Source organism: Dermochelys coriacea, chromosome 4 (genome assembly GCF_009764565.3).
Source record: "Dermochelys coriacea isolate rDerCor1 chromosome 4, rDerCor1.pri.v4, whole genome shotgun sequence".
NCBI lineage: Eukaryota > Metazoa > Chordata > Testudines > Dermochelyidae > Dermochelys > Dermochelys coriacea.
Window position 1 is genome coordinate 39,679,917 of NC_050071.1, and position 26,236 is coordinate 39,706,152.

Here is a 26,236-nt window from a genome sequence, read left to right on the forward strand (position 1 = left end):
ACACAAGTTGTGGCTCTGGCCCAGTCAATGTTTTCAAGGCTTAGAGGATGGCAGTACACTGCCATTTTTTCAGTAGTAACCTCTTCAAATTTGTGATCCAATCTGTAAAAGAGATAAATGAGGTGTTTTTCCAATTAGACAGAATGACTTCTTTAACTTGTTACTAGGATATCTATCATTTTGTGAAAGGATGGAAAAAGGATCTTCATTTGTTTTTAAAAAATGCTTCATTTGGGGTGTAGGGGAGATCTTGTTAATAAAATTTTCAAATGATACTGAATTGGGAAATTACCTTAAGCGATCACTCTCCTTACAGTGTGTATGATAAACCCATTGTTTCATGTTCTCTGTGTGTGTATATCAATCTCCCCTCTGTTTTTTCCACCAAATGCATCCGATGAAGTGAGCTGTAGCTCACGAAAGCTTATGCTCTAATAAATTTGTTAGTCTCTAAGGTGCCACAAGTACTCCTTTTCTTTTTGCGAACACAGACTAACACGGCTGCTACTCTGAAACCTGTCATTATGCAAGGCACTGAATTTAGCCGTATAGAGTGGAAATCTGTCAACTTCATGAAAAAACTCATACAGATACAGACAGACATCATCTTCCTCTCCAAATGCAAACAGATGGACATCATACCGAAAGGACTGAAGGTAAAAAATCCATTACAATCTACATACCACACAGACTATGCTGACAGCTTGTGCCACACACTCTCAAAGAAACTGCGGAAACACCTGATCAACATCCTCTACAGCAAACAGGGAAAGATTAAGAATGAGCTCTCAAAACTGGATACTCTCATAAAGAACCAACCTTCCACACAAACTTCCTTGTGGCTGGACTTTACAAAAACTAGATAAGCCATTTACAACACACAATTTGCTTCTCTACAAAAGAAAAAGGACACTAAGCTATCTAAACTACTACATGCCACAAGGGGCCACAACAGTGGTTCCCATAACCCACCCAGCAATATTGTTAATCTATCCAACTATACTCTTAGCCCAGCAGAAGAATCTGTCCTATCTTGGGGCCTCTCCTTTTGCCCCTCCACCCCCACGAACATGATACAGTTCTGTGGTGACCTAGAATCCTATTTTCGACGTCTCCGACTCAAGGAATATTTCCAACACACCTCTGACCAACATATTAACCCACAGAGACCTTCCTACCAACACTACAAAAAGAAGGATTCTGGGTGGACTCCTCCTGAAGGTCGAAACAGCAGCCTGGACTTCTACATAGAGTGCTTCCGCCGACGTGCACGAGCTGAAATTGTGGAAAAGCAGCATCGCTTGCCCCATAACCTCAGCCATGCAGAACACAGTGCCATCCACAGCCTCAGAAACAACTCTGACATCATAATCAAAAAGGCTGACAAAGGAGGTGCTGTCGTCATCACGAATAGGTCGGAGTATGAACAAGAGGCTACTAGGCAGCTCTCCAACACCACTTTCTACAAGCCATTACCCTCTGATCCCACTGAGAGTTACCAAAAGAAACTACAGCATTTGCTCAAGAAATTCCCTGAAAAAGCACAAGAACAAATCCGCACAGACACACCCCTAGAACCCCGACCTGGGGTATTCTATCTGCTACCCAAGATCCATAAACCTGGAAATCCTGGAAGCCCCATCATCTCAGGCATTGACACCCTGACAGCAGGATTGTCTGGCTATGTAGACTCCCTCCTCAGGCCCTACGTTACCAGCACTCCCAGCTATCTTCGAGACACCACTGACTTCCTGAGGAAACTACAGTCCATTGGTGATCTTCCTAAAAACACCATCCTAGCCACTATGGATGTAGAAGCCCTCTACACCAACATTCCACACAAAGATGGGCTACAAGCCGTCAGGAACAGTATCCCCGATAATGTCACGGCTAACCTGGTGGCTGAACTTTATGACTTTGTCCTCACCCATAACTATTTCACATTTGGGGACAATGTATACCTTCAAATCAGCGGCACTGCGATGGGTACCCGCATGGCCCCACAGTATGCCAACATTTTTATGGCTGACTTAGAACAACGCTTCCTCAGCTCTCGTCTCCTAATGCCCCTACTCTACTTGCGCTACATTGATGACATCATCATCATCTGGACCCATGGAAAAGAAGCCCTTGAGGAATTCCACCATGATTTCAACAATTTCCATCCCACCATCAACCTCAGCCTGGACCAGTCCACACGAGAGATCCACTTCCTGGACACTACGGTGCTAATAAGCGATGGTCACATAAACACCACCCTATATCGGAAACCTACTGACCGCTATTCCTACCTACATGCCTCTAGCTTTCATCCAGATCATACCACACGATCCATTGTCTACAGCCAAGCTCTACGATATAACTGCATTTGCTCCAACCCCTCAGATAGAGACAAACACCTACAAGATCTCTATCATGCATTCCTACAACTACAATACCCACCTGCTGAAGTGAAGAAACAGATTGACAGAGCCAGAAGAGTACCCAGAAGTCACCTACTACAGGACAGGCCCAACAAAGAAAATAACAGAACGCTACTAGCCATCACCTTCAGCCCCCAACTAAAATCTCTCCAACGCATCATCAATGATCTACAACCTATCCTGAAGGACGACCCATCACTCTCACAGATCTTGGGAGACAGGCCAGTCCTTGCTTACAGACAGCCCCCCAATCTGAAGCAAATACTCACCAGCAACCACACATCACACAACAGAACCACCAACCCAGGAACCTATCCTTGCAACAAAGCCCGTTGCCAACTCTGTCCACATATCTATTCAGGGGACACCATCATAGGGCCTAATCACATCAGCCACACTATCAGAGGCTCGTTCACCTGCGCATCTACCAATGTGATATATGCCATCATGTGCCAGCAATGACCCTCTGCCATGTACATTGGTCAAACTGGACAGTCTCTACGTAAAAGAATGAATGGACACAAATCAGACGTCAAGAATTATAACATTCAAAACCCAGTTGGAGAACACTTCAATCTCTCTGGTCACTCGATTACAGACCTAAGGGTGGCTATCCTTCAACAAAAAAGCTTCAAAAACAGACTCCAATGAAAGACTGCTCAATTGGAATTAATTTGCAAACTGGATACAATTAACTTAGGCTTGAATAGAGACTGGGAATGGATGAGTCATTACACAAAGTAAAACTATTTCCCCATGTTATTTCTCCCCCCCACCCCCCACTGTTCCTCAGATATTCTTGTTAACTGCTGGAAATAGCCTACCTTGCTTGTCACCATGAAAGGTTTTCCTCCTTTCCCCCCCCTGCTGTGGGTGATGGCTTATCTTAAGTGATCACTCTCCTTACAGTGTGTATGATAAACCCATTGTTTCATGTTCTCTGTGTGTGTATATCAATCTCCCCTCTGTTTTTTCCACCAACTGTATACGATGAAGTGAGCTGTAGCTCACGAAAGCTTATGCTCTAATAAATTTGTTAGTCTCTAAGGTGCCACAAGTACTCCTTTTCTTTTTGCGAATACAAACTAACACGGCTGCTACTCTGAAAAGAGAAATAAGAGGAAATAATATCTAAAGAGGTTAGAAACATGGATGAGAAATGCAAAATTAGAATTAAGCACACCTCTTGGGGAAAATAATTCTGGACATACACACTCAATGAGAGACAGAAAACTGAGACATGGTAATGATGAAAGAAACCCTGAGGTGATGCTGGACAACAAATTAGATATGAATTAGCAACAGGATATAGATACAAAAATAGCCATGCAGAACAGGGAGATTCGACTGTAAAATTCATCCCCTGTTCAGAGAGCTAGCAGAAGGCCTATGACTACATCAGTGTGACTTAACACTTCAAAACAAAGTTTATCTGGGACTTATGTAGTGCATAAACCCTGTGCTAGCTCTCTGCAGAGGGGATGAATCTCATTGAGTGATTGATGAGAAAAGACATTAATATCCTGTGTTGTGACAAACAGCAGCAATTTTCCTAATTATTGCATTCAATTCTCCCATTGTGGTTTTTCTATGAGTAGAGAAATAATTAAGAAAAATAGTGGCCTAAAGCACTGTGCTGTTTTTAAATGTATTCTGTTCATACTTTATTCTGAGACAAGAGCAATCGTTTCTCTTTGTACTCTGAGAAAGCTCCTTTTTCCCCACCCCCATCCCAACTCTTGCAATCTTTAGAAAAGAAATTTTAGCATGCTAATCTGGATGTCATCTCAGCATTAGAGTAATGAAATCACAGATGTAAACTCATCGTAGAAACCACATTGGGGCAGACATCCACTTATTTCAATGGGAAGACTTGGATGTGCAATGAATGCAGGATTTGTCTCCTAATACTAATTTATTCTCTGATTCGTAGTTTTAAAAAAAACCCCACAATTTGAGTTAAAGGAGAACACAATGTGATCTCTACACATTGTTGTCTTTACTGTATTTGTGAAAAATTAAGGAACAGATTGTGAAATCTTTACATTTACTGGTGAGCACTCAGTGCTTTATCCAAAACCCACTGAAATAAATAGGAGTCTTTCCAGTGCCTTTAATGGGCTTTGGATCAGGCCCCAAGGCCCAGTTCAAAAAAGCACTTGAGCACATGCTTAACTTTAAACACAAGCTTAAGTCACATTGAACATTCTTAAGTACTTTTTTGAATTACAATGATCTCTGAATTGGGGCCTTATTCACACAAGTTTCCCCATTAAGGTCAGTGGTAAGTACTGGTTCACAATGAGTAGTCCCAATGTAAAAGAGAAGGGCTAGCGTGCAATTAAAAAAATTAAGCATGCAAAATATAAAGTGAGCATTGTACACTTTGTATTCTGTGTTGTAATAGAAATCAATATATTTGAAAATGTTGAAAAGCATCTGAAAATATTCAATAAATTTCAATTGGTATTCTATTTTTTAGCAGTGCGATTAATCCCTAATAAAGAGTTCACAATCCAGCCCCATAAAAAGCTGCCCCATACTTTGGAAAATATGTCCAAAAAGAGTTCATTCATATGAAAATATGACTAGAGATTGGCAAACTGGTGCAGACAAAATAAGTAACCCAATCTTTGCCCAAACCAAGCGCTTTCTGAGGTTTACAGATAATGTGTTTAAATAAATAATATAAATTTTCCGTTTTTGCTAATCTCTACCCTTAAGGCTCTGATAGCCTAAATATCAGGGAGCCTGTTCTAGTGAGCTTTCCAAGCAATTTAGCAGAGTCAAGAAATTCAGATAAAGTGTAGATATGCATTCTTTTGGTGCTTATCTGCGCAACACTGAAAGGCTGAAGTTTTAGATATTTGCCTATCACTAAATTTGACCCACTTAATGGTCTGTGTTTCATAAGAGCCTCTGTCAATCTTTAACTTATCCACCTATTTTTTCTCTGATATTCTTTTAAAAACTGGACCAAATTTTGGCCCCAATTACACCAATGTAAATCTAGAGTAACACCACTAAAATTAATGAAGTTACTTTCGATTTACATTTGTTTAACAAAGCAGAATTTAGACCAATATGTTTCTTTGTCTCATGCATCAATTTGGATTTATACTTCCCCAACATTTTCCTCTCTTACATACACATGCACAATTAATTTCTTTATTCTTAGGATGCTCGGAATAAGAGTGTCAATTTTACATAATCTGGATGAGAGACATACTGCTTAATGCTAATTTAAATGAGGTGATTCAGTACTTGGAAAAATCATGAGCCTTGGAGCATAAGTAAAAGCCTTTGCTCTTGAAATGAGTTTTGATTGCTTTGCATAAGGGCATAGTCTTTGCAAGTGCTGTACAGTATGTACATTATATAATTGCAATAAAATATAGTTCCTTGTTTTTATGTTACTTTCTCGGCAAGCATATCCCTTGTAGTCATCGTAAGTATACAGAAGCTTTAGCGCATAAGAAAATGTGGGATTAGAGACCAGTTTAATTGGCTTTCTCACATGTTTAAACCATAAAGCCTACATGTTCAAGTGTATTTCATGTGCACAAGAGCCAACTTTGGGTTCAGGACTAAATCATCTTCTTCAATGCTTAGCCAAATGATTGTTCGCATTTGGTCTGTTCCTGTGCAACTGCAAGGGCTTGACAGGCCATGAGTCCAATGTCAGAACAGACTTGATGCACTCATATAATTGAGGGGTCTTGCCTCAGGGCTATCTCCACCCCTCTATTGGTGGAATTTTATCCTGGATATTACAAGCCACTCAGAAAACGGTGTTCGCCAGAACATCTTGTGGCATTCTGGTGACATGACCAAAAGGTGTAAGATGCCATCTGCGGACAACGGCCCCTGTAGTCTGTAGACCAGAGCAACCATAAATGTCTGTGTTATGAATGAAGTCATTCTGCATTATATAACACCTTTATAAAATCCTGCAGGACTAAATGCAGGATTTTATACAGGTATAATAAATGTGTGAATTAAAGTCTTGATTGCAGCAGGCAGTAAGATGTACAGTTTGGATGAAATCCAGACCACTAGAGGGTATATTTTTATGCCCTGTACAGAAGGCCAGTACAAAGCATACTCAAGTTTAAACCACATTGTGAGGGTCTCGTATGCTTTGTGCTGACCCGCTGCACAGGAGGGTGAATTCCACCGATACTCTGTTCTTTTTATACCTGCCCCATTACTGTCATTTCTGAGCACTAAATAGTAAGGTACAGCAGCTTGATGAATATGGGAAAGAGCTGTTATGTTCTGTTCCAAGTGTAATAAACTTGGTTGCAGATTCTGTGATGTAAAAATTCTCTTCAGTATTAACAACAGGGGAGCCTAATTTAACTGTAAGTGGATTCTGGACAAATGCCACAAAGCCCTACATTTGGGCTATGGAAAACAGTATATAGTTTCTTACCACAGGTTTCAGAAACTCAGGTACAAGATCATTCCTCTGATCTCCCTTAAGGTAATAATACAGGGCTACATTCTGCTCTCACTTACATTGGTGTAAGTTAGAACAGAACTGGGTACACTGTCTCTTTCACATAAGCTTTCCACTCTGGTAGTCTGTTTTAGCCATTGGAGAGATTCCTTGGGGGCTTGATTCTATTGCTGAAGGGCACAGAGAAGTCCCTTACAGTAGGAGAATCAGATACCTAGTGAATTAACACTATTCAAACTTTCTAAAGCACTCACTCTCACTAGTTCTCTCTAGCAGCTCCTCCTGTCTTTCATTGTGACAGCACTCACCTAGGAAATTTCTCTTGCTCACAGCCTTTTATCCTCCTTATCTCTACTCTATGCAGATTTGAGTATGAACAAAAATTCTACTACTGTTTAGTATCCTCTTCCTGTGATACAGGAAGACTAGGGAGTAGTGTTCGAAGGGAAATATATAAGCCCAAAGCTAATTAAGGTGTGGTTCCCTGTAGACTAGGGAGAGTGGCTACAGGTTAATTGGAGCACCTGGCAATCAATTAAGCCCCTTTCAGGAACCTAATAAAACCCCCCTGCTTCAGACAGAGAGAGGACTGGAGCTTGGAGATGTGCTATAAGACCAGAAAACTGAAGTAAGGGAGACCTAGTCCTAGTGTCTAATGACCAGAGGTACCCCATCCAAGGGGGAAGAGGGTAAGAACTGGCTGGGGCTCAGAGTAAGGAGCAACCCTAGACCCTTCCCCCATTTCTCTCCTTTACCATCCTCCTGGGCCACTAGCAGGGCCCTTGATGCCCCAAGAGTGAGGTAAGGGGTAGCATCTTAGTCCCCTGCTAAGAAAAGCACAGGACCTACCATACTAACATCAGCCATTTTGTCACCTCCTAGTTTTACAACTTTCTTCAAATGCAGAGCCTTGGAGATTAAACAATTGCAATGCTAACAAACAGAGCTCAACAGCAGTACTTACAGTAAGCTATGTGGTGCATAAGGGATGGTATCAAGTTGTTAGTATGAGAGTGACAATGCTAATACTTGTGTTCTGCCTCTGAACTTATCCAGTGTGATTAGTCTGATAAAAGTCCCTTAAGGTCAAGGGGAAACCCCCTATTAACTTCAGAGGGTTTTGGATTTAGCTCTAGGGGCCTGATTTTCAGAGGTGTTGAGCACTCACAGCTCCCAGAGACTTCAGCTAGAATTGCAGCTGGTCAATGCTTTTGAAAATCAGGCCCTATATTCTCAGAAGCCTGAGCAAATTTATGCCCTGATCCTGCAAATGCTTACACATGTGAGTAATTTTACTCACATGAGTGGTTTAAGTAGATTCAGTGGGACTACTCTGTGAGTCAACTTAATCACATGAATAAGTGTTTGCAGGACTAGGCCCTTAGTGAGACTTGAATGTTCAGTTAATAAGTGAGCAAAGCCTTTTCTTCTACCTACCTGCTTCCTGAGTGCTGACTAAACATTACCTGAATTATAGATTTAAAATTAGCAATATTGGAAGAGGTCAAACACATTTTCAGTGCTCTAAACTCGTAACTGTTACAGATATTGCTACATTGTGTTTTTATTGCACATTAGTATTAAGATTATTGGTTTGTGAGTATTTTCTCACAGCCTACTACAATGTATTTTTATTGCATCACAGTTTTGATATGATTTTATTTTTTTGTAAATACTTTTCCCAGTCTTCCCTTTATATTTTGTATATACTAGTATGTGTGCATGTTAGGATTCCTTGACTGTTAAAATCAAGGTTAAAGTTACTACAGTAGGGTTTTGCAAAATGAATGGTAATTCAAAATACATCTGAGGTGTTGCTCTTGATATTCTATAAATGCTGGATATTCTTAGTTTCATATATCACTTATTCTTTAATCTCATTTTCCTTTAGAACACTAATACAGAGATGGACCAAAACCATTTATCTAACATCCTTCTCCCACCCCACACACTCACTCTTTTTGAGTGTTTAGACAAGGTGGTTCCTAGCTCTATACCAGTTCTGATATTTGTTTTAGTTTTGCAGAGCAACACCTGCAATTGATAAAGTTGTGCTAAAACGTCATTTTTTCTTTGAAATATAGGGGCCCAAACTGGATGAATGTATCCAGATTTTAACAAATCTTTGTAGCCTTATGCAATATCGGACTTGGAGTCAATGTACCCATGTTTTTGGCTTTGTAAAACAATGACCTATTGTTTTGTTAAATTAAAATCACCCTCAAGTTTCCCCAGGCCTATTATAATATAATTTTCTACAAATCCTGTTCCTGCCGCTTCTATTCCCTTCCTCCTTCCCACTCTTTTTCCCCTTTTGAACAGCACTACATCTAACACTCCCCTCCGCTTCCATGTTGCTGTCATCTCTCATCCATCCAGCTCCTCCCCATCACCCTTCCTCTCCAATTTCAACTCCTGATTCATTCTCCTAATTTTCCATGATGACTTCAGCTTGACCCACCTGATCCTTTAGCAGCACATCTCCTCACACTCCCTATCTCATCTGACCTGCAATCCTGGTTCAAATCACCTACAGAGCTGTTCACTTGACTCAGTTTTCACTAAGCAATTCTTGCTGATCTCTCTATTGCTGGGTTCCCTCTCTATAACTATCCATATTCTCTTCTGATATCCCCATCTGTCCCCCTCCCTCTCATGTAAGGGTTTGGTGGCACATGACTTCCAGTCCCTCAATGCTGATGTCTCTTCTGCTGTCAATCCTCTCCTCCAGGCCCTTTCATCCATTTATAGTCATAGATTTTAAGGACAGAAGGGGCCACTAGATTATCTAGTGAGAACTCCTGTTTTATGCAAGCCAATAAATTTTTACCAAGCTACCTTTGTATTGAGCCCAGTAACTTGTGTGTCGACTGCATATCTTCCAGAAAGACATCCAGTCTCCGCTTGAAGAACTCAAGCTATGGCAAATCCATCAGTACCTTAGGTAGGTTGTTCCAGTGGTTAATCATCCTCACTATTAAAAAAGTTGAGCCTTAATTCTAATTTGAAAGTGTCTGGCTCCAACTTCCATCTGCTGATTCTTGTTATGCGTTTCAGTGCTAGATTGAAGAGCCCTTTACTATCTGGTATTTTTTCCCCATGAAGGTACTTGTACACTATAATCAAGTCACTTCTCAGACTTTTTTTTTTATTAAACTAAATGGATACAGATCTTTAAATCTCTCCCTTTAAGGCAGTTTTTCCAGTCCTTGAATTTTTTTTGTGACTCTTAGCTGCACAGTCTCCAATCTTTGAACATCATTTTTTAAAATGTGGACACCACAACTATGTGCAGAACCAATCTCACCAGTACTGAATACAGAAGTAAATTGTCTCTCTACGCATACTCGCTATTCTCCTGTTTATACATCCATTCGAAGTAACTCTTTTTGCCACAGCATCATGCTGAGAGCTAATGTTGAGGGTTGTTTGGTCTACTATGTTCTCTAAATTATTTTCCAAGTCGATACTTTCCAGGATGTAGCCTGTACTGCTGTAGGTATGGCCTGAACTTTGTTTATAGATGTATGAATTTGCATTTGGCTGTATTAAAATATATTTTGTTTTAATGGGCCCTTTTCGCAAGTAGTCCAAACAGTTCTGTATGCCTGCCCCGTCCTCATCGTTATTTACCACTCTGCCAACATCTGCAAATGTTATCTGCTGTGACTTTATATTTAATTTCAGATTATTGATAAAAATGTTGAATAGCATTATTCTAGTCCCTAGTACTTGTAGAAACACCCTCATTGATGCCAATTCCCCATTGACAGCTATTTTTTGGGGGGCCTGTCACAATTGGCCAGTTCTTAATCCATTTAACATTAGCTTTATTGGTATTGCAATGAGAACTTTTTAATAAGTCAAAAGCCTTACATAATACTAAGGACATGACATGTACGCAGTTACCTTTTTCAACAAAACTAGTAATCTCATCAAATAATGAAATCGTGTTTGTTAAGACCTATTTTCCATAAAACTATGTTGGACTGGCATTAATTATATTCCCATCCTTCACTACTTTATTAATGGGCTCCAGTATCAGCTTTTTAGTTATTTTGCCTGGGATTGATGTTGGGCTAATCTCCTATAATTACCTGAGTCATTCCACTTGACTTTTTTTTAAATACTGGCACATGAGCACACTTCCAGTCTTTTGGAATTTTCCTTGTATTTCAAGATTTATTAAAAATTAACAATAGCTGACTAAAGATCTCATCCAACTTTTTTGGGGATCATGGTGGGTACAAGTTATCCATGCCTCCTGATTTAAAAATATGTACCCCTACTATTTAACATTATTTCAGTCAATAATGGACTGAAAAGTACTTCATCATCCATATGTAATAGCACCCTGCTTCTTTCCGAGTACAGAATACAAATATTTATTGAATTTTTGTGTCATTAACAATTTTACTATTTCATTGTTGGGATTTTTTTGTTCCTAAGATACTTAGCCCTGCCAGCCATGTTTTTTTTTTTCTGATGTTTTTAGCTCCCCTTATCAATTTCCTACATGTCATAACTTGTCATTTATGCAGATTGAATTTAAAAAAAAAAGTAGATAGCATTCTATTTCTAATTGCTGCCCCACTCCCATCACCTCCCTTTCCCTTCTTACCCTTTCTTCTCTGGTTCTTTCCTCTCATGACCAATGATATCCTGGTCTGGACTCAGGCTCTTAAGCACTACCACAATACAAATAAATAGTAATAATAATCAGCTCCTTATTGGTTATTTTAAAACTTAGATGCTTTGTAGGTTTGATCCTTTAGCTACTTAAAGGGTTGTTTGACAAACTGTTTGGGGCAGGGACTGCATCTTTAAAGCATCTAAAATAGTAATATGTATAGCATGCACAAACCTGTGCCTTCCATTGAAGACAGTGGGGAAAACTGCCACTGACTTGAATTGTACAGTATTGGACTCTAGTCATTTTGTGGTAAGGCCACATATTGCTTTAAATAATTCTTTATTTGCCTGAGGACCTTTATTTAAAAAAAAAATCCTGCATAACAAATGATTTTATATTTAATTTTTTTTTCTTCTTGATCTGACTTGACTGGGCGTAGCTCTGCAATTCTGTGAGAAATAATGACAGGTTTCAGAGTAGCAGCCGTGTTAGTGAAGTGAGCTGTAGCTCACGAAAGCTTATGCTCTAATAAATTTGTTAGTCTCTAAGGTGCCACAAGTACTCCTTTTCTTTTTGTGAGAAATAATGTCATTGTTCTCTTCTCTTGCCTAGATAGAGAAGCATGCTGATCTAATTCAATAAGCCTCTTGTGTACATTTCTTCTGATCTGTGAAAGCTAATTTAATTCCAAATTAACTGCTCCCATAAATATTATGCTTACTTTTTAACACTACAAGGGTACAACTAGCACTAATCCTATTTTCAAGGGGAACAATTGCAGGAAAGCAATATATGAATGTCACTGCATGTCAGTGTTGGGCTTCCTTTGATAAAGTCAATTCTTCCATCTGATTTTTAGTTTCATTCTGTGTGAATTAGTTATTCAAATTATTTATATTAGGTCCAATAAGATGTTCAGCCTCATGCAAATGAAAGTTCTTATAAAAGTAACAGTTACATGAGCTGGATATCTGAAATAACTACAAATGAGTAAGCACTTTTAACACAAAGTATTTGAAGTTATAAAATATCCTATTTACCCAGATGCTTTGGAGTGGATGTTTCTTATGTTGGGTGTGAACATAGTGCTTGTGCATTGTATTATGCTAACAGCTCTGAAGACTAAAAGTTGCATTCCTGGTAGTCAGCTGATGAGATGGGACCTGTACAAAAGGTGCTAGTGAAGAGGTTCCAAGTGCTCTTTCCTACCCTCCTCCCATACTATGCACCTGCACAGTGGCTGGCCAAAACCTAGTTGTATTATCAGAATAGTAGAAATATGAATACAGTAAGATTTAATATCTACCACTGCCTATCATGCTGGCTAATATTGCCTCATTGTTTCTGTGTACTCCTCCTGCCCCCCATCCCATCTTGTATCCATCTGTCTTTTTGTAAGCTTTTTAGGGCTTGTACCATATTTTTGTTCTGTTTGTACAGCACCTTCCACAATGGGATCCTGGTTCATGACTGGGGGTCCTGGGCATTATGTTAATACTATTAATTATCAAAACAAACTTTTGGGTGTTAAAACCTTTCCACACCAAAAAGCTTTGTTAATGCTTATTTGAAGTTGAGTTTAAACACAGGGTTTGCAGCAAATTGTTATTTAGGGGCAATTTGCCATTGACTTCAATGAGATTAGGGTCAGCCCCCTTAAAATGTCCACACACAAGCCTTCAGTCTGATGGACACTTCTCCCTTTTGTTACAATATCCTTAACACTCTTCTCCTTGTTCTCCCAACACACACCCCCAAGATGGAGACTTTCTCTAGCTATCTCCCCTCTGGATAAAAGTGACTATTCCCAACTGTCACCAAACTCCCACATCTACCCAATGAGTAAAGGCTACAGCTTTCTTCCAATTTTTCACAGGTTTGTTAGACACTCCCATCTTATCCTAAACCATCCTTCCTCTGTATCCTTCCAATGCAAGTGAGAGACTCCCACTCCACCTATACACATGTAACCCCATCCCAACATTCTAAACAAGTCAGGGAGGGCAGGATGATCTTGTACTATAGAACAAAGAAATATTGTAATGCCTAAAACATAAGGGGCAGAGTCGCATATATTGTGGCAATGCAGAAGTGTCTCCATACACTGAGTGGGCATGGGAACAATGAGCAGAATTAAAGTTGGTAATTGAGAATTTCCTGGCACTTTTCATATTTAAATTGTTGACTTTAACTCACAATTATTTTTATGTATAAAAGTTTGTGCATATTTATCTATCCTAGATTTCTATAGTGTCCATTACTGCAGTATCTACCTAATCCTACAATTATATCTGCATGTAAATCACAAAAACAATCAGCCTGAACAGCTTTCCATCCTGCCAATAAGTTGATCATTACATCTGCACTCTTTTTTGTTGGAAAAAGTAGATTATTGACAGAACCAAAGCTATTTCAGAGGTACTGCAATGCTAGTTCTGTAAATATAAGTTACTTCAGTGCATATTTTCCCCAAAATGGAATGAACTGAAATAATTTTAAGGAGAATGTGTATGCATGAATACAAGCAATGATTTTTGGTTCTTTTACTCTTTACAACTGAGAGTTATAAATGCCCCCCCCCACTGTTCCTCAGACGTTCTTGTCAACTGCTGGAAATGGCCCACCTTGATTATCACTACAAAAAGTTCCCCCCCTCTCCTGCTGGTAATACTCACCTTAAGTGATCACTCTCCTTACAGTGTGTATGGTAATACCCATTGTTTCATGTTCTCTATGTATCTAAATCTCCCCACTGTATTTTTCCATTGGATGAAGTAAGCTGTAGCTCACAAAAGCTTATGCTCAAATTTGTTAGTCTCTAAGGTGCCACAAGTACTCCTTTTCTTTTTGCAAATAATGCCATGATACTCTTGTATCTTTTTCACTTTTTTCACCCGGGGCTATTTTTCTTGAATATAGGTCAAATATCAACAAGAGGGTAGGTGGGGAAATTATCTATTTCAAACTGTATAAATAGAAAAGGGTGAGTGCATAAAAATATATCTGCATTTGTTTTCAGAGAACTGAGCCAAAAATGTTAACCTTAGATAGAAATAAAAATTGATGCTAGATCTCAACACCCACTTTCAAAGCAATTAAGGATAGGATTTAAGTTTTTTTTTTTTCTTTCCTGGATGTAATTCAATGTGACTGCTTTGGTATATGGTGATTTGAAACTGAAAAAAGTTTCATTAGCATCAGGACATCTACTTTTGCTTAAGTTCCATAACTCTCTCTGATCTGGCAGAAGAAAATGACATGCTCCTTCACAAGGATAGAAGACTAATTGAGTTTTCTTTGAAAATGACTGCAAGCTTCTGAGATTAGATTTTTTTCTAACTCTTTGAATTATTTCCAGTTCCAATGTGGCCTCAGAGTTACAGACCAAGAAAACTGAACCAAGTAGAGCAGAACGTTCCCATAAGAACATCTACTGTGCCCCAGAGAATTTGTTTGTATATCAGATTGTAACACATTTCATACTGATTCAGGGCTCAGTGCCACATGCTTTTCATAAAGCAAACCAAATTGTGAAATTCAAAAATTGCCAAGGTTGGCTAGTATTGCAACTCAGCACAATATACAGTCGCACCTGAGAGGCTATATTACTAATTTAGACTGGTGCTCTGAAAGCAAAGTATCTAATTAGAAAGAATGGCTTTTATTTTTTTAATTAGATAAAATGTCAGCAATGCCTCTCCCTACTGCAGCATTCACAACTTCCCCTAACAATTTGGCCCATCCCATAGAGCAGTCTCAGGTTTACACCAGAAACCATAAGACACATCCTGCTGCTATGAAATCTCCCCTCCCTAGTTAAAAGCAGGGCGGTGCGTCCCAGCTGTAACTCTGTGCCCCTCCACGTCCTCCTGCCACCATTTCTGAGTAGGAAAGAGAATAAGCTCCCATTTCCACTGCTTGGGGAAACCCTGCAAGGGAATCAGTGTCGTCTCATAAAGCTGCACATTGTAAAACTCTTGTTTGACCTCTCCTCCTGGAGAGCCCCATAAAGATCCAGTAAACCCAGGACTCCTGCCAAAAGCCGGTGCACTGCTTCCTTTTTTACGTACTTTTATTTTGAAAAAGTAAGTAAAAAAAGGAAGCAGTGCACGTGTGACATTTCAGATCATTTATGACTCTGAACATCAGAAGACAACTGCTTACTTCTGAAACCTTACTGCTTTTGGTCAACGTTGAAGGAATGAGTCAAACAATAGGCAGTATAATTGATGACTATCATGCCAGAGACCAACTTTTGAACTATAAAGAGACCTTTTTTTCAGGTTTGGGAAAGGTATTGAGTATCGCTGCTTTTTTTTTAATTTAAAAAAAAAAGCTAAAAAGCTCCTCTCCAACAGAAGATGGTCCAGTAAAAGATACTACCTCCCCTGCCTTATCTCTCTAACAGTCTGGGACCAACACAGCTGCACTTTTTGCCCAAGAACAGTTGAATATGGTGTGTCAAGAGGGTTAATGTGTTCAAACTTCTCCCAATTCTCCTATAAGATTCCTACTGAAGCACTCAATTTAATGCAGAAGTATTTTATTTTTTTGGTCCCATAAAAGTTTTAAAGAAAAATCTCTAGGTAATTGCCTGATTCCAAAACATAAAACCAATGTAGTGTATTTGTTAACAGCAAAGATATAAAAAATTTGCATTGGTAGATGTTATGCAAAGTTGGATTTTTGCTCATACAAGATGCACTGTAAATTATAAATCTAATTCCAGAAAGAAAGAAGGAAAGAGAAGCTTATACAGACAACAATGTGACTAGGCACATGTTTCAAAATTCAAGTAAGGCCAAAAGAAAAAATGTTGCACAAGGGGCCTCTAGTACAACAGATGGGGGAAAATTTTCAGGACAATGTATGGTATGTGAGACATGATGCAACTTCCATTAAGGATGCCAGAGTTGCCATCACTCTTTAGAACATATTGAAAATGTACCCCCTTGATTTTGTGGGGAAATTTTTTTTAATGACCAGCAAACCCCCCCTGCACCTCTCGCTCCTCCCCCAAAAAAAATTTGGTTCATTTAAAGGACTGAGGTAACTGGATGCCTCAAGAGATTAGTAATTGGGCACAGAACTTCTAACTTTTGGATCAGATTTTTCGATCTGGCCTATGTCTATAGTGACGGTCATTACTGTGTGAGACCCAGGCTTACATTCCTTGGTGCACAAAACACCCACTGAAGTCCATAGTAGTTTTGGGTGCCCTGAGAAGTCACAGTAAGCCTCTTAATTACTATTCAGTGGCTTTTGTGAAGTGAAAGTTCTCGGTTCAATTCCTATGGTTGTGGAGGCAAAATAAACAGCAGCATCATAGCTACTACTGGACCTTTGTTTGGTGTCTCAGCAGAGAGGCAAGCTGAATGGGACCTACTACTCATCTCTTCACATCAGGGGAGTACATGTTGGCAAGGTGATATGAGGAAGCTTGCCCTTCCATTGTCTGTTCCTGTATCTGTTCTATGGAGTAACTGAAGTGTTTGTGTGATGTCAATTCTGGCATCTTTTATTAATACTAGATTGAAACTACTGAACTAAATGAAATTAGAACAAAAGATCCTACTATTAAAACCTTTTAAAAGGTGTTTTGGGCTGAAATACATGTATATGGGGCATGGAAAAATCATGAGATTTTTCAGGAACTTCCATCATTAAAAAAATATCAAAGCTAGACAGGAACCAAAGATCTTAACTAATCACACTGGGTCCTAACCCTCAGGGCATAGTGTGGCCATGAGACTCCTGTCCAGTCCAGCTCTATCAGTTTTTAAGATGTCTTCACTTTTCTCATTTGATTTCATGCACACTGATGCCATTATAGTGCAATACTAAGAGCAGCTGTACGCTATTTGGAGTGTTGCTGCACTGTTAGAGGAGCTGTGCTTTGGAAGCTATGATAAATGAGAATCCCTTATCTCTTTAATAAAACAGTTTCTTTTGTCCAAGGCTGTGAGAGCTAAAGTCTAACATATTGTGACAAAGGGATAAATTCTACCTTTGGATATGTGGGTGCATCCCCCCCCCAGTGAAATCAGTGGAAGGTACACCAGAGGGCCAGATAATCGGGAGGTGTAAATCAGCTTATCTCCACTGAAGTCAATGGAGACGCACCAATCTACACCAGCCCAGGATCTGGCTCTAAGTAATTTACCTAGAAAACATGGCACTACATCCAATCCTCTTGTTATGGTTCTTTAAATATCCATAAGATAGCTTACGAAGAAAAGGCATTATACAAAACAAAATGCTATTCTATTTTAGTTTTTCTTCAAGGATGGATAGTTTGTGGTTATGGAATAAGAGGCAGCCAGAAGATCTGGGTTCAGTTCCTGTACTCTGCTGCTGACTTCCTATGTGCCTGCAGCAAGTGACTTACCTTTGCAGTGCCTTACTTTATCCATCTGTACAATAGAGAATTCTTTCATGCAACCTAGCTTGTGACTTTGAAGTGAAATGCAGAGGATAACCCAGAAGACTGAAATATTAAAATAGAGAGATCATGGTTTAATTCCCCTCCTGATATTTCCTCCTAGTGCAAGATAAGAGGCTGAGCCCAAAATCTCACCACCACTGCAAGATGCATCTGTTTAAAACTGTGCTAAAAACATCAAATACTTGTTGCTCAGGTTTCAGAGTAGCAGCTGTGTTAGTCTGTATTCGCAAAAAGAAAAGGAGTACTTGTGGCACCTTAGAGACTAACAAATTTATTAGAGCATAAGCTTAAATGAGCTGTAGCTCACGAAAGTTTATGCTCTAATAAATTTGTTAGTCTCTAAGGTGCCACAAGTATTCCTTTTCTTTTTGTTGCTCAGGATAACTGACAGTCTTGTTTCTTGGGAAATCACTGGATAGCCCACTCTGCTATTCTTCTCTGACCTCCCAATACCCTTACTCTGAAGCATACAAGGCTAGTGTGTATCTAGAGTGGCTGGCTGAGCACTTTCATTATGAATGTGCTTGTTCACACTAATAGGTCTATTTGCTTCTCCCAAGTCATCATGAGAACAAAAACCAGTCACACTAATGTGCATAGAAAAATTAGCAAAGGAAATATGAAAAGTGTGAATCTCAGCTAGGATTTAGAGAACGTTTTCCCACTGTTGGTTCTAGTGGACAGTGTTATAGAAATGTCTATACCTGATTGATTTGATCAGAAACTGATGTTCAGCTGGTCTAGGATGAAACTCTGAAAAATATTACTGTTGGAAAAGGAAACTTGAAAACCTGAGGCCTCTCACTTCTGTTCTGTATTTGCATTAGACACACTGTGATAGGGCATGATCCTGCAATAGCTGAACCAGGTGTGCCCAATCAACTAATTAGGCTGCAAACAAGGGGGGGGGGGGCTTTAGATTGAAGTCAGTTAAAGAGAAGCTCATCTGCAAGGGACGAGTAAGGCTTCTACAAAAGACAAGAAATTGGAAGCAGAGGGGGTAGTAGGAAGAAGTCTGCGGTTACCCCCTGCAGTTGCAGAGATGAGTTGCTTAAAGTTAATTCTTTGGGTGAGGGAGTAAAGAGATTGGCAAATCTAGAGGAATGGGGAGGGCTAGAAGGTATGGAAGCAGCTCAGGGAAAGGCAGCAAGGTGTAGGGAATGGACCTTGGATGCTGTGCAAAGTCCCTGGAACCTGGAGTATAGGGTGGCCCTAGGTTCCCCTATCTGCTACTGTGAGGTAGTGAAGTGGAAGACTGCTTCATATGCCCATCCCTTTCCCTTCCCTCCCCTCCCCTGGAAGAAGAAACCACAATAGTGATGTGGACAGAGGGCTGATCAGGAAGAGGATACTGTGGTTCCTGAAGCAAGAGAAGGGCTGCAGAGAGAAACTGAAAGGTGGTAACTGCTAGAAGGGGTGTCAGCCTGACTGAGCTAATCCTCAACACTGCCAAGAGGCAGTGCTGTCCAGCAGTGAGTAGAGCAATCTCAACACACATGTACAGTATAAAAAGATGGATGAAATTGTGTACTGTAAGCTTGACCACTTTAATAATGAAAGCTCCCTACCAGAAAAATAATAACTTAGCTGCTGTTCTGCTAATCCATTGCTTTGTGGGTTTGAGCTGTATTTGGTATATCCCAGTTTTATATGCAAAATGGTACAGGAAAGGCTGGACTTTCCTTTAAATATCTATATTTTGTGAATTCCTGTAGATCATTCCTGGAGGTGTGGCCAGTAATTGTTTAGAATGGTCAGGTGGTGCAACTTTCAGGTCATTTTGGTCATAAAGACAAGATCTGAAGATATGAATTCCCTGAACCCTTTGGCTCTCAGCTGTGTATGTAACAACAAATGCTACAGGGACCTCCTAAATTCCCTTAGAATAGCCCTCTGATGGGATTTATAGAACTCAGAGCATAACTTAATGGTGTTCAAAACATGGAGTTATAGAGAATCTGTTAGTGGCTATACGGTATATTAGATATAACTGTGCAACCACTTTCACCCTCCCCATAGCTATTCCACTCCCTTCAGCATCACCAATAGAGAAAAGCTTAGTGGCTTTTTTCAGTCTGATCCAGTTATCACTGATATCTGTGGGAGCATTTCTATTGACTTGAGTAGGGACTGGATTGAACCCTTTGTGATTAAATATCAGCAATAATTATATTTCAGTACTTTGTATACTGAAAAAAGCACCAGTTTCATATTATAGCTCTATTTATGACTTCTTACAAGATAAAAACTCCAGCCTTCTGTAAAATATCTATAGGGCTAAACCTGTTCTCTGTATTAAATCTACTGACTTTAGTGGAAAATTACTCCAAAGGTATAGAATGTAATAAATATAATGAAATGAAGAGAAAATTAGGGGAGGGAGAGCATGTATTTCAGGAAAAATGTGTTCTTAAACATCAGCCACATCTAGCAGAAACTGGAAAATGACATTTATCATAGGACATTCCAGCAGAAATTGCTTGTAAATAAGTAATATAAAGCGAGCTGTATCTTGCAGCTATTGCATTCTGCTAGCAATGGAACTCATCCCAGAACTCCTCCAGGGCCACGTATACTGTGCATCACATAGCAAAGATCACAGAGTGGAAAAATAGCAATAGTACGCTAGAACACGCTGGCGGAGGACATGAGACTGAGCACTAGATATCTATGAAGATGGATTTTTTGGAATAATGTGTCCCTGTCTAGTACAGTAATCCTTCTTCATCTAATAAGATATAGAACACAGTCAAGTGTGCATAAATCATTTTGTGTGTTCCATTTGTACTATATGTGGCTGGGATTGGAGTACTTTGAACACTGTTTATGTCAAAGAAGTATTACAGTCTTAAGATAAAGAAAGAGAATAGTCTTGTTCTACAGGCACAACATTCAAGTCCACCAATCTACAATCAGAAACAAGCTCCAAATGGCTAATGAGGTCTTGAAGATACTGCATTTAGCAAACTTATGCAAAGGAAATGCCATGTGCTAAAATTCAGCTCACCACAGTGAAATAAATTTTCAAAAACCATACCAAACAATATTGCCAAACAGATTATTTTTATTCAGATGAATTATCCTGACATAAGTGAATTGAAGTGGAAGTGTTCTGGCCAGCAGATATCTGGAGTAATTAGGAGTGGGAGTTGGGGAGCTCTGTTCCTGAGTCTGCCACTTGCTCACCGTGTGAACTTGGGCACTTAACCTCGCTGTTCATCAGCCTTTCCATCTGCCATCTGAGATCGTTAACAGTTAACTAATTCAAAGTAATGTTACTAGACTAACAATATTAATACTGAGTACTTTGAAACGCTGGAGTACATATGAAATATTATTAGAGGTGGGGAATTTGTAGAATTATTTGAAAAATGAGCATGTTGCACATTATTTCAAAATGTTCTCTTCAAAGTGTTCAAAATGAAACCACTATAATTTTTAAAGGTTACTGACATTTTTAATTTATCAAAAATCTAGTTTGATAAACAAGAAAAAAATAATTTACAGAAAAAGGGTTTTGGAAAATGAGAATTTAAGAACAATTTCAAGAATGTTGAATTTTTTTCTCAAAATTCAATGAAATTGTTTTCAACAAAAGTTGTGATTTTTTTTTAATGTTTTTTGCAAATCTTATTTTTGTTTTCCAAAAGGCCATATTTGGATCATGATCTTGAAAGATGTTGACCTGTTGTACTAAAGTAGTCTAGAAATCCATGATCCCATCATAATCCAACAAAAATACTAGTGCTAATTATAAATATTCTATTACAAACCTGCTCTTGGTTTTGTTTGGCTGGCTTTTACTTTGGTGGTGGTCTCTTCATTTGGCAATTTTCTCTCCTTTCAGGGCCTTGACACGCAACCTGAGAATAATATAAAAATGCCTGGAGTTGGGGCACTACTGCTAACCAATGGTCTAATCTGCAATTGGATTGCCTCCCCCTAGGTGCTACGTACCCTGCATTTCCATGAGGTTAAGCTGGAATTGTTGGTTCTGAGCATCTCTCAGGCGGTGCTCAGAACCTTGAAGGTTTGGTCCCAACATGCTGCTATTTTAAAGAGGGCATTGGAAGAATGAACACATCCCTCTCAAATGTTATGTAGCTTTTACTAAATCTGTTTTCCCCTTTCCCCCCACAGTTTCTTTGTTGCTTTGCATTTTTGCTCACTGAGGACAATATTCATTTTTTGCCTTCCATGAGCAACGGGGAGCCATAACTGTTGGAATATGGCCAGGGACATAGAAGAGAAGGAGAGCTAGTTCTGTATTTCTGTCCAGTTGAGGTTCATGGGATTAAGACCCTGTATTTAGAAGTAAGGGCTATAAAATAGTGCTGCTGCTCTCAGTGGTATCTTTCCCTCCACACTGTACGCCAGCAGTCCCCCAACTTTTTTTTACTTCATGCTTACCCTGTCTGCCCTTTGCGTGCAAAGAGTATTCCATACTAAAGGTAGGGATGAGGATTTGGAACCATCGGTGCTTGTAATACCTTATTCAGTAATTCCACTCAATTAATCTCTTCAGATGTAAAATTCTCTTAAAAGTGCTCTTCAATCATTTCAGTTTCATTTTGGTGCTCTATCTTCAGAATCATACCCTTTGTGGAATAAAAGATGGCTGCTAGGGATGGTAAGATTATTATAGGTTTTCTGTTTGCAGTGCTACAGTTTAGATTGTCATCTCCATTATAAAACTTTTTTTTCTTTAGAGTTTTATAACTTGGCTCTAGAAGTTCATTGTGGGCTGAAACTTTGCATAAAATCTTAGCAAAGCAGTAAACTTATTGTTTGGAATTTGCCAATAAAATGGTTTTGGTTAAGTGCAGAAAATAGAATTTCATAGATTTCAGGTTGCTTTTGTCCTACGAACTCACAAGTAAGTTTGGTTTAAGACTGTTAACAGAGCAAAATCAGTTTATGCCATGCAGTTTTTTATTTTTTAAAGTGCTTCCTCAAAACTCAAGAGGGGGGGAAAAACTTTATGTATACATACAAATTGCCCATCAGCCCAACGGTCACAAACCTTTCCCACCAGACCAATATTTACCTCTCAAACCACCCACTTATTCAAATTGATTGCTCAAAAAGAGCCTGGGCAAAATAGGCCTTGCAACATGCCCTGAAAGCCAACAAATTCTGGCACCATCAGGGCAAAGACCCTGTGACTGTTGATGGGCCTTTCATTGAGACTGGTCTACCTGCAGCTTCCATATAAGCTCCTCACTGGTTTCAGTTACCACAATTTCATGAGAGGTGTCTGAGATATACCATTTAAGGGTTTTATAACTAAAAATCAACACCTTGAATTTCACTCAGATAAAATGGAAGCCAGTATAGGCTACACAGCAAGATATTCCACTAAACTAGCAGGCAGCCACAATCTGCAAAAGCTTCAGTTTTGAACCAAATTCCCTGATCACATAACGTGGGGCTGGCCAGCCCCACATCTGTTTCTCAGCACAAACTAGAGCAGCCTTCACGTTGTTCTAACTTAAACCTGGTTTCTCACAATGCTAAGTGGCCATTACAATAGGTGGTGGTAGTTGCAGCACAGTCATTCTGGCTCTGCCACTTTCCTGCTGTAATCTACACCTACTTTAAGGCCTCCTTACACTGCTAGAGTAGTGTTATGCTGAAAACTAAGATCTGACTCTAACAGTGTGCTGCTGTTAATACCCAAAAACTTTCACTTGTTTTTTTTTTTCAGCTGGAAGATTCCAAACTTGATTTTCTTTACACTGTAACACATGGAAGACATCAAACTGCTATTTCCAGATTTTGAAACCCAGAACACATTAAAACACTCAAGATGTAGAAAATAGCACAAAACATCCTCCATATATTCTTACTAATATAAGATACATAAAATAGTTCAAATCTGAACAATATAGGAATAAGAAACATTCTTAATGTAGTGTGTGAGATTTCAGGATGTACACAGCATCCAGTTATTTACTCTTTATTTTCAAATTATATATGCATTTGCAAACTAAAGGCAATGGGTAGGGAGATATTAGGTGTCTCTGATTTAAAGAAATTGTAAGACTTTTATGCCTGAACTATAAAGACAATATGCTTTTTTTTTAAAAAAAAAAAAAAAAAAAAAAAAACACACACTCACACAACAAACATCTCATTACATTCAGATGCGTCAAAATGCAATCTCCCTGATAACATCCAAAGTGGAGCATTTTCTAGTCAGACAGTTTGGCTCTTTCAACAGAGCCTAGCAACAGCTGAATTTATGCTTTTACAAATTGCCATGCAAAGGTTGACAATGGTTCTAACGGAGAATGTACTGCCTGCTTTTCAAGACATGTATATTAAGGACCAAATTCTATCCTCAGTTTTGCTACTATAGCCCTGCTGATTTCAACAGCAGTGCATAAGCGTAATTGATGGAGGTTGATTTAAAATATAGGGATAGATTTTTGGCAGGTCTTCATGCAGCTGAGGAGGGGGAAGAATGCAAAGAGCTGCCTCCTTAAACATTCTATGGAAGAGCCTGTCACACTTGCAGTCCCTTGCTCAAGGAAGTATAAGCATTGCACTCTGTGCAGTCTGGGGAGGGTGAAAGGTCCCTAAAGAGGTGGTGGGGCAGCCATAGTCTTGCTTCCTTGTTGCTCCAGTCCACTCCCCCTACAGCCCAGGCTGCTAGGGGAGAGATTGTGCTTCCTGCACACACAATTCACTGCTGAGCTCTCATTAGGGCCTTGGGCCTTTGAACAGCCCCCTACTCAGGAGTAAATACCACAATTTGGCTCACAAATTATGTGCATTTCCCAGGAGCACTTCATACAGCAATGTGATCTATTCCTTCTAAAGCATCTCTCGACTAGAAGAGCCTTAGAGTTAATCAAAACTTTCACATTGATGGGAAAGTAATAATAGCTTATGAAATGACATTTGTAAATTGCTTAACATTTTCTTGTGACTTTCTTCATTTCATAGTTTCCCTACATGTTTAGAGTTTTTCTCCCTCATGACTAAGTTCAGCCAAAAGTTCAATCCCCTAAATGCAAAGAAGCATGTAGGAAATTAGGCCCCAGCCCAGCAGAACACAAGCGTAACTTCAGTGGGACTATTCAAATTCTTAAATATATAATTGTTTTGTTGGATTGGGACCTTAGAGACTGCAATTTCAGTAGCCACAAATCGGGCTCCTTAAATTGGGCTGTCATTCTCTAAAGATGTTTTTCCTCTCCCCTTTTCTGTTCAGGATTTTTCCTGATTGATAGAAAGGGCTCAGCACCCTCCAACAGGAACATAGTATTGCAGAATCCCACCCATGTTACACTTTAATACTGATGCTGAATTATGCCCCTCCCCCTGAACTGTAGGACTATGGCAGTATAATATCATTTCCTGTATTGTCCTAAATGTGCATGGCACTTTGCAGGCAAATAAAACATGAGTCAGATCATTAGCTGGTGCAAGTCAGCCTAGATGCACAACATTCATGCTGATTTATACCACCTGAAGATCTGTCTCAATGTTCCTCCCCTGATCAGGTTAGGATCTGAGATGGGACATGATCCCTGAGCAATATGGACAAATACTGACTAGATACAACTAAAAGTTGTCTGACATTCTGGGCTCAGTTGAGCCATAATTGTGTAAACAAGACTCCTGGTAAACGTCCTGTGGAAGTTCATATAAATTCCAGTTGAATGAAATGGCCACCAGATGCTAACTCGGGCCCCCTACTATTTCTTCTACACAATAACATGATCTAAGAATTAAACTGTTTAGGCGGGCACCATCTTTTTGTTATGTTTGTGCAGTGCTTAGCACAATGAGGCTGGGACCTCTAGATGCTCCTGCAATAGAAATAATACATTTCAGACTTTAATTTTAATCTTATCTTTTCTGGATTGTCAAATACCCATAACTTTTAACTTTCTATATTTAATTACAATCTCTAGATCCTTCAGAAGACCTTGAACTGTTTTCTCATGAGTTTTCAGATTGGAATAAAAATAGTTCTATTGGCTTCTAATCTTTTTTAAACTCCTCTGCTGTAAATATAGAATTATTATAGTATGTGATGTCCTGGAAAATATGTGCTATCATGAAATTCTCGCCCCAAACAACAGGAGAACTAAGATCCCTAGGCATAATATATGATTGCATATGAGCAACATATTAATGGAATCTGTTTAAGATGAAATTAAAACAATATATGATAATGCCTCTACCAGAGTGCCTGATTTTTAATCTACTGTGTATAGCACCAGAATTGAAAAATTAATAAGCAGAAATATCAAGAATGC

At 39.2% G+C, this 26,236-nt stretch overlaps 1 protein-coding gene across 3 annotated transcripts in view; it reads left to right on the plus strand.

Moving 5' to 3' along the window:
• Positions 1-7,474: 7,474 nt before the first annotated feature.
• LOC119854944 (bifunctional heparan sulfate N-deacetylase/N-sulfotransferase 3) overlaps positions 7,475-26,236 on the plus strand; it is a 128,072-nt gene continuing 109,310 nt past the window's right edge. Inside the window, exons 1-2 of one of the 3 annotated variants that reach the window (XM_043513288.1) lie at positions 7,475-7,574; positions 9,771-9,829. The gene's annotated coding sequence lies outside the window, so the exon portion shown is untranslated. Of the gene's footprint in view, positions 7,575-9,770; positions 9,830-18,961; positions 19,436-26,236 lie in introns of those variants that run through there. The other 2 variants (XM_043513289.1, XM_043513286.1) reach the window with 2 other exon arrangements.